We start from the raw sequence: 9,262 nt of genomic DNA on the forward strand, positions 1-9,262 counted from the left end.
GAACATATCTTACTGCTGTTTAAATCCTTCACAGATAAAAGAGAACATTTGGATAAACATATTACATTACACTGTCTCTATAACCATATTTTGCTATGCTGTGCTTTGTGAAGTGCATACATGCAAGGATTGTAAGATTTATATCTTTGGAGAGGTTTTGCATATTTTGACTGGTCACAATTAAAATATGGGTATACCTTCTGATTCTGGGAAAGTGTGATCTATATCCATCATATGAATAAAGGAAGAAAAACATCCACTGGTTATTACAGGAGTAATTTATCTGCAATACAAATCAGATTTTTATCCATAAATGGAGGACATACTTTTGCAAAATAATTATAAACTATTCTCATACCTGCACAGGTTTTTTTCTTACACTTTTTTGTGGTGCCAGTACATGAATATCAAAATTTCTAGTATACTTACGATAGTAGAATGCACCTACTTAAAAAAAAAAATAAAAAACTCATCAGATACAGAATTTAAGGTAACCTCAATAGAGATTACTTGTTTTTCAACTCCGGTATCCTGAATCAGTATTTCCTATTTATTTTTAATAAATTAATAATATATAAAATAAAGATAAATTATTTCCCTTTTTAACATATTTTATTGAAATTTGCTGTATGAAAAATGAATACACTAGCTTAGGAGGAAAAAAGAAGCAACAGAAAGATGTATTTTAACTTCTCTATCTGAGAAAAGTCAATTGGACAGAGAAAAAATATTGCTGAAAATCCATCAGACTTTTTAAAAGAGAAAAGAGTTATTACCTAATAATGAGTGACACAAAAATATCTGTTCTAGATTTAAATTTTACTTTTTAGGGCAATGTGAATTATATGGTATGCAAAACCATGCCTAAAACCAATAAATGTATTGCAAAATATTATATTAGGTATTGTACAAGTTGATTTGCATTCACGAGTTACAATATATGTCTTAATGTCTTCAAATAGCATAAGATTTCTAGACAGCGCAACAAGGGGTGGGTGCTGTCACTGGCTAGGATGCTAAGTTAGGAGGACTCTCTATGGAGGCTTCAAAAATAGCTTTATTTCCCCACTGGTTACGCAGAGAATGTAGATGCTTATTCCAGAAGAGCTAATTCAGCTTCTGCCTGAAATTTAGGCAAGTGTTAGGAGCCTGAGTAAGATAGAATGACCCCTAATAAGGGATCATTAGCAGCCTGATTTTTAAAAAGAAAAAAAAACCATCTTTGACACTGTAGAACTATCAGGTAAGGGTTGCCTGTACTGTGCCAGATGAGGTGAATTAGGCAAAAATGTGTTGGTGACTCTGGAAGCCCAGAGCAGCTGCTTTCCTTGAATCCTGAAAACATCTGTAAAAGCTGCACATCCTTAGTTAAAAGCTCCTGGGAAACAACCTATTGCACGATACCTGTGCACGCCTGCCGTTCCTCTAGCAAGTGACAACATGGCAAAACCAGGTCTCTTCAAGCTTAACACACTAAACTATGCCTAATGGAAAACCAGAGAGGAACATAGTAGCAAAGTGAATTAATAATAAAAAGAATAGCTATGTCTCTACACTTACCAAAATTGCTACTACAGTTTTGAACTATAATTAGAAGGAAAAAAGTGGGTGTCAACAAGCAACAGGGAGGAGAGAGGTGAGCTATTAGGTTTTTTTCTGGGTATTTAGAAAGATAATGGGAGGGTTTTAAACACAAGTACTGTAAGACAAGGTGAATACCTTTGTCTCAAAAATACAATGCCTTTAAACATCTAAATACCTTTTAAAAAAACCTATATAAAATGGTAATTTGTTTGCTAATAAATATCCAAGAGTTCAGAAATCAATGTTTCAAATGTTTCCTTTGTTTTTAAGAATGATTATAAATATTGATGTTATACCCCTCTGGATCTTTTGTGAAAGGGTTCAGTTATGTGAACAGTTTCTCATCTGTGGAATCCACATATTTGTTGAATTGCTGTATTAAAGTCTTCTGAGTATTTTTTTTTTGTTTCATTTCCAAGTTGCCAAAGTCTAAATGTATAGCAAAGATGGTCAATTAAGGAGATAATCACTGCTGCTCTGGCTGACAGAAGATTTATGATCGTCCTCCTTAAAGATTTCATTTCTCACAGTTATGTAAAGAACAGACAAAACAGGAAAACAAAGACTTCAAGTTGGAATTGTCCAAGTTCACACAGTAAGTGAAGCAAGAGATAAGGGGGAGTCCATAGGACTCCACAGAATTTGCAGACAAGCTACATATTCATTAGGTCACACTATTTTTGATATCTGATAAGTCACAGGAATTTCTAAACAACAGTATTGACATTTTCTCTCTTTTTTTTAAGAAAATAAATTAGGGAACAAAATCTCCCCAGTGCAGCTGATCCTTTAATGATCAGGAGAGTGATCAAACTGTGCACAGCTAGAAAATACAGCATCTTGAAGTTTTGTCGTTAAGATTTCAGGAAAACGCTGAATAAACAGAGTTCATGGGTTTTTATTTTGGCAATACTGATTTTCTAAAGAAATTAGCTCAATAAATTTCAATACCTTCTGAATATTTTAAATAGAATTTTTGGAAACTATTCTCTTTCTGTTGCATTATATTTATCTCTGAGATAAAGCACAGCTGCACTGATCTTTACAGCCAGAAAAAGGATAGGTACAGAAAACTAATGTGATGTTTGCTCAGAAAATGTTCAAGAAACACAAAAAAAAAACTTCCTTCAGAAATCTCCTTATAATAGAAGTATGTCAATTTATTTGCAACAAAGATAAAACATACGGCAGTGGTGTTTTCAGTTGTAGACTGTTATACCTTACATGGAATATTATTTATCTGAATTAACCAAAAGAATATAAAACAGAATAAATGCAAACATTAAAAAAACCTGCAGTCAATAAGGTTCCTTAAGATTGTGATGTGGTATCTTTCAAGCCTGAAAATATTAACAAAGCCTACGTTACCACATTTGATCTCACACCTAATAAAATTATCAGAAAAAAGCCCACGCTGCCCAGTCCTTTTCTTGGTTACGAGACAGGACTCCTAAGCAGCAAACCATTTGTCTGCAATGAAATTTTGCTCACAGTCACTGTCCATGTCACCATTAAGTAGGCAGCCCATTTACATCAGCACAAAAGACAACTTACATTGTCTCTTGAAAGCTGTTCTGAAGGCGCCGTGAAGACCAAATTTGCTCTCTGAACAAGACAGTAAACCCCAGTGAGACCTACACATTGCTGGAGGATGTTCTGCACTGCATGAAACCCATGCGCTTAAGTATGCCTGTTGGCTCTGAATACACTGCTCAGGAGACAGCTTTTTGGATCTGACTGATAAAAAGTCAGCTTTTCAGAAGGCACAGCAATGCTGAAGATACATGGCTGCTCCCAAAATTTCTGAAAGAACAGAGCAGTCATAGCCCTTTTTCACCCAAACACAAGCCTCTGTCCTTATTATGATCTGACACTTTACCAGGCAAACCGATGGTATAAAAGCTCCTCTCCACACCTGGGCAGCCATAGCTGTGTATGATTTTATCTTGCCCTATCACTATTATGGCTTAAATACTTGCTGTTTTAATCATAGTAGTTTAGATGGAAAACATATTGTTATGTGCAAGGATAGGGATAATTTAATCAGAGAGAAACACTTTCTGAGATCAACACTCCGAAGAGGAACTCCTGCTCTGCACCTAACTTCCTTAATGTCTTTAGCATAGAACATTTTGTTTTCAGTCATCTTGCTGTTGATGATATTTATAATGTGCCCAGCCTTTCATATTTGTCTTTCCTGTCACGGCTACTGCTTACATTGTACCCTGTAGGTTGACTATGTCTTTCCCTGATGATGTATAACACTATATATAGTTGGGATTATCACCTACATATACAAGTAATATAAACCTTTTTTTTTCTTTTTTTTTTTTTTTTAAATGCAGTGACATTTGCACCAGCTTCCAATCTTATGTACCACTTTCTCCTCCTTCAGAACCAAGCTGGCAATTCTCATCTTGAATAGCTTTAAAATTGCTCATAGCAATCAATGACAACTGAGGCATCACTAAAGAATTTCTTTTATCTCCAAGCTCCAATTTAGATCAGTCATTAAGCTTGAGTAAGCTTGAGCTGTCAGAACATTGTCCCTCATCACATGCTCTAAGCACAAAAAGTCAACTTCAAAATCAAATTTGTTCTATCTCTTACTACATTTTGTAATGGTCTAGTATGAACAATAAACTTTACTGAAATAGTACTGTCAATCTTTAGAGCTCAGATAACTATACAGGCTTTTTATCTAAGGAAGGCTGCTGTACCTCAAATATGATCCACACTAAATCATTTCCTTATATTTCTTCTTTTATGCTGTTTGATCTTGTTAGTGACATATACTACATTGCTGCATAGTGCCTTTTTTTTAATAAGCATACATTTTAAAAATATGAAATAAAATTATAAATTCAAAATTGAGAATGAAGTCATCCAAGTATCTAAATATTTGATATACCAAGTATACGAAGACCCATAGATATTCTTCTGCAATGTCTCCATATATACAGTCTTTTTTTGAGGCAGGATTCAGTCTTAAAAGTGCTAATTTCAAAGCTCTGATTGGGCTATATTTATAAAATTATACTAGAGCCTTTCTCAACTGTCAAAATAAACTCTGGTAATTGTTTAATTCTTTATATTCACCTGAAATCTCATTTCACGAGGAGACTGAAGCGGAAGACAAAGATTTGGCCTGAACAGGTTGTTTGACTTTGTTACAGTGATCTGATTTTTTGGTTAAGGGATAGTTTGAAAAAAATGCCGTAAAACCTCTGTGTTTTACAGTATATAAATACTGCAGTCCACATAAAATGAAATTATTTATGTGCTTTAAGTTTTGTCACCATTTTTAGGATGCCCTAAAAATAGAATAAACAAGGTGATACTGTCAAATGATGTTTTTTAATTCACAGAATCACAGAATCCCAGGTTGGAAGGGACCTCAGAGATCATCTAGTCCCACCTCTCTAGGAAGAGCACAGTCTAGAAAAGATGGCCCAGCACCCTGTCCAGACGACTCTTGAAGGTGTCCAACGTGGCCGAGTCAACCCCTTCCCTGGGGAGATTATTCCAACGGTGACTGTCCTCACTGCGAAAAATTTGCCTCTCATGTCCAATCGGAATCTTCCCAAGAGCAACTTGTGTCCATTCCCCCTTGTCCTCTCATCAATACCTATAAATATCTGAAGGGTGGGTGTCAGGACGATGGGACTAGGCTCTTTTCAATAGTGCCCAACGACAGGACAAGGGGCAACGGGCACAAGCTGGAACACGGGAAGTTCCACTTAAGTATGAGAAAAATCTTTCCTGTGAGGGTGCCAGAGCAGGGGCACAGGCTGCCCAGAGAGGGGATTTATAAACCATCCCATAATGCTCAATATTCGCCCAGAAAGAATGATAGGAGCATGCAGATGTGGATGACAAGTTTCTAGATTTCGTCTTTGAACACATATGCTTCAATTCATCCATTTACAATACCTTAAATTTCTTAAAATATATCTCTTGTTAGATCAGATTATGGAAGCTCTTCCCATAAATTTTTCTAATTTTTTAATAAAATGGAGCTATTGGTTGCAACAAGTTTCATCCTTTCTTAACAAGTGGTGAAGAACATGGTATAAGATGTAAACATGACCAGACAGACATTTCTGATTAGCTGCTATTCATCTGCAGTTATATAAAGATGCATAAATAAAAAGTGAGAGAACTGAAGAGCTTTCAGATGAATACATGTTGTTATATAAGCACGTTGAATACGAAGTTGCAAAAGAAGATCTTGGTTAACTGCAACATCTGTAACCTAGCCCCCGTGACCGAAGTGTTCATTCTCCAGCTCTCAGCTACCCAGCTGTCAGTCATAAGGACACATCCCCTTGGGAGATGTATGCAAATACTTTTTGACTAAGGTGCAGCAGTGGGAACAAACTTTATAATCAAAGCAAAAAGGGGCTAGGAGGAAGAAATGCCACCAAAATGTTTAAGAAAATGCGTTAACTGTGGTCAGCCACTCTTTTATAATGAAGGACATACTTTAAATTAGTCTTGATGCGCAGAGCATTATTTAATTCAAGTGTACAGACACATCAAATATATATATATATATGAGACTACATGAACTTCTAGGTGCTCGTGTCTTAGGTGCGCACCATTTTTAATGGCAGGAATCTAAGGCAAAGTTTTAAAATGCAGCCAATGATTTTAGGGAAATTACTTCACAAAGAAGAGAGAATATACAGTGAACATTGCTGACTCTTTTTGGTCTGAGACCCTCAAAATCATTAAATATTTTTTCAGATCATAGAGGTTTTCTGAGGTGTGACATGACAGAAAATTTTGCTTTTAAGTACTGAAATGTTATCCTTTCTAGCTAGGCAAGAAAGAGTAATTCTTTTTAAAAGAGTAACGTATATTCAAAGAAAAAGAAGGTGGAAATAAGGTGTTTATTTTGGCCTGGAGAGCAGAGAAATCCACAGTATGGTCCAGACTGAAGTCTTTATGGAAATAAGCAAGAGGAACTGATGGGTTATAAACTGCAGAATTTGAGCTGCTGTATGTATTCTTCTGTGGGTCAGGACTGACCTGGGAAGTGTTAGGATTGATGTCTAGGAACTGACTTGCTAGCAGAGTCATGTAAATAACAGAACACAAGGAAGACAAGCTTAAGAAACAGGAGTTGCTCATTGCTTACTGGAATAATTTAATGGAATTTAATTAGATTATAGATTTGGATTTAGTAATAACTGCAGGAGCGCTTGGTGCCATTAAGTCATGTAAAATATTACATGGATCCCTGTTACTGCTGTTACTGCTACATCCTGCGCCTGGGACCTGTGAGTCCTGTGGGTGGTCTGTGGGTGCCTCTTTGTTTCCCGGCCACTGATGGCACTGCTTTCCACTCCTCCTCCTTACTCTCTACATCAGTGAAGTCAAACCAATGGCAAAATTGCCTAAAATGGCTTTGCTGATTTACCACACTTTCTGTCACTAAAAGGTACTCGATTATTTTTTAAGAATCAGACTATTGTTTTTAAATGGTCATGGTACATGACATCTAGTGACAGATACTACATCACTGGTTATTAGTGATGGAGATTGTGATCAGGATTTTAGCTTTACCTTTTGCACAAATGTTACAAGCACTTTTTAAATGTCCACAAAGCCTTATGGCACTCTTGGCAGACAAGTTTATATTTTGATTAGGCCAGATTGCTGACATCTACTCTTTGGTTATTATCACAACTAATCAGAGGATGGCGACAATATTTTTGTGTAAAACATCTTTATAAAATGCTAATTCTCATGCAGCAAGGCCTCAGTGTAATAAGGAAGAGTGTACTACAGAGGAGGAAACCTTAAATGTGGCATCTGTTAAAATCCCTTAGGGACAAAGGCATCAATGAATGTTCATTCCAGAGTGACTCTGGCTATGCCCTTCTCCTAAGGAAACTTATATCATCCCAGTCTCGTGTATAAGGATCTGTTATATTACGGGAACTTTCAGGTCTATTAGAGACTTGGCCGGAGCCATACTCTGACTGTAAAACAAGTGACTAAGAGGTGTGGGGCTGGAACTCCAGAGCTATCATTCCAAAGCTTCAGCTGTAACTTCTAATGGCCATACCCAGCTTTTTTGACGTATCAGAATATCATCAGTATTTACTGTTTCTAGGAGCCACACTCAAGTTAGCAGTCCTGTTCTGGCACATGGCAAGCATATTCATACGAACTTGAAAGAAAAATGTCCCACCAAATTAACAACATGCTTGAAGGTGACTAGATCTTAAAATAATTTATTTATTTAAAAATATAACTGGTTTTCTTGTCTATCTCTTCAAAAACTGGCAGTAGTGGAATAGAAATGACTAATATTAGATCAAAATGTTTGTTTCTGTATACAAAGCAGCTCAGGTACAAGGAGATGGCATTAACATATAGGCATGCAGTAACTGTAATTTAAACTACTAATCATAATTTAAACTGTGATTTCTGCTTGATATTAGAATTATCAAAAATACCATGGGAACAGTTGAATTTCTAAGACTGGAAATTGAACTCTGTAATTTGAATCTGATTATTTTTCTGTTTTATTAACATGTGTTTCAATATCTTTTAAAATGATATTAATCTTAGGTTTTTCCTGACAAAAATATGTGGTTAATATAATGCGACTCGAAAAAAAATAGATTTGGTTGAGAAATATGTTGGATGTGTTACATCTACTCACTACATGGACATAAAATGACCACCTAGTGGACAAAAGTGAAATAGGTTTCTGCTAAGTGTTCCTATAGTAGCAAAAATAGTGCTACTAGCATTGCTAAACTGTACAAAAAGCTATTCTACTCAATATTTTAAATATTATGGGATTTTTACTGAAGGTATTTTTTAATACTTGTGAACATCCCATCCATATAGGTTATATTTTCCTCTGATTAGTATCTTGATCTGGATTTCTATCAGTGCTTTGAAAATGGTTTCATATACTGCACTGCACAAAGATGTGATATAAACCTACAGTTGGATCAACAACTGCTGTGAACAGTCATTCAGAAACAGAGAATTTGCCGCTTTTCTTCTACACTGCAGTTATTTAAATGTTTGATCACATCTTTTATTGATACAAATCGGTATCTACAAACAGTACTCAGTTTCATTTTCATAGTTCAGATTTACATGAAAGAGAGAATACTGAATTTTCAAAAGCATCCAATGGATTTGATTCTTCTGTGTAGCAGAGTTAGCTATGTTAGAACATGGAGCTGATAGAACATTTTCCTTTCTTAATTTTTTGCCTAAAAGCTTAGGACTTCTTCTCATTCAATGAAAAAAGAAAAAAAAAAAAAGAGAGTGCGGGAACCTTTTTTATTAAATGCTTACTAAATATGTCCTGTCTCAAAATGTTAATTTCTAAATAAAAACATATTCATATATATTTCCTAATCTATTCTAACATTGTTACATAATTCAATTAACTAGAGTGATTTCAAAGTATATATGCACACCATCTAGCTTATACAGCATAAAACAACCTGGAAATGATCCCTTTTTAAACCCTTACTACTAGTTAACTCGTGCACAGATTTGGTCTATGTGGTGGGCTGAATCTTGCTGAATCAATATGTCTCGGAGCAATTTCAAGGTTTGGCTTGAATGCTTCACTATAAAGTAAAATAACAAACTGTGCACAGGAAAGCCTGAACAAGAGAACTGCATGCACAGTTCG

The sequence above is a fragment of the Phalacrocorax aristotelis genome, chromosome 9, assembly GCF_949628215.1.
Source record: "Phalacrocorax aristotelis chromosome 9, bGulAri2.1, whole genome shotgun sequence".
NCBI lineage: Eukaryota > Metazoa > Chordata > Aves > Suliformes > Phalacrocoracidae > Phalacrocorax > Phalacrocorax aristotelis.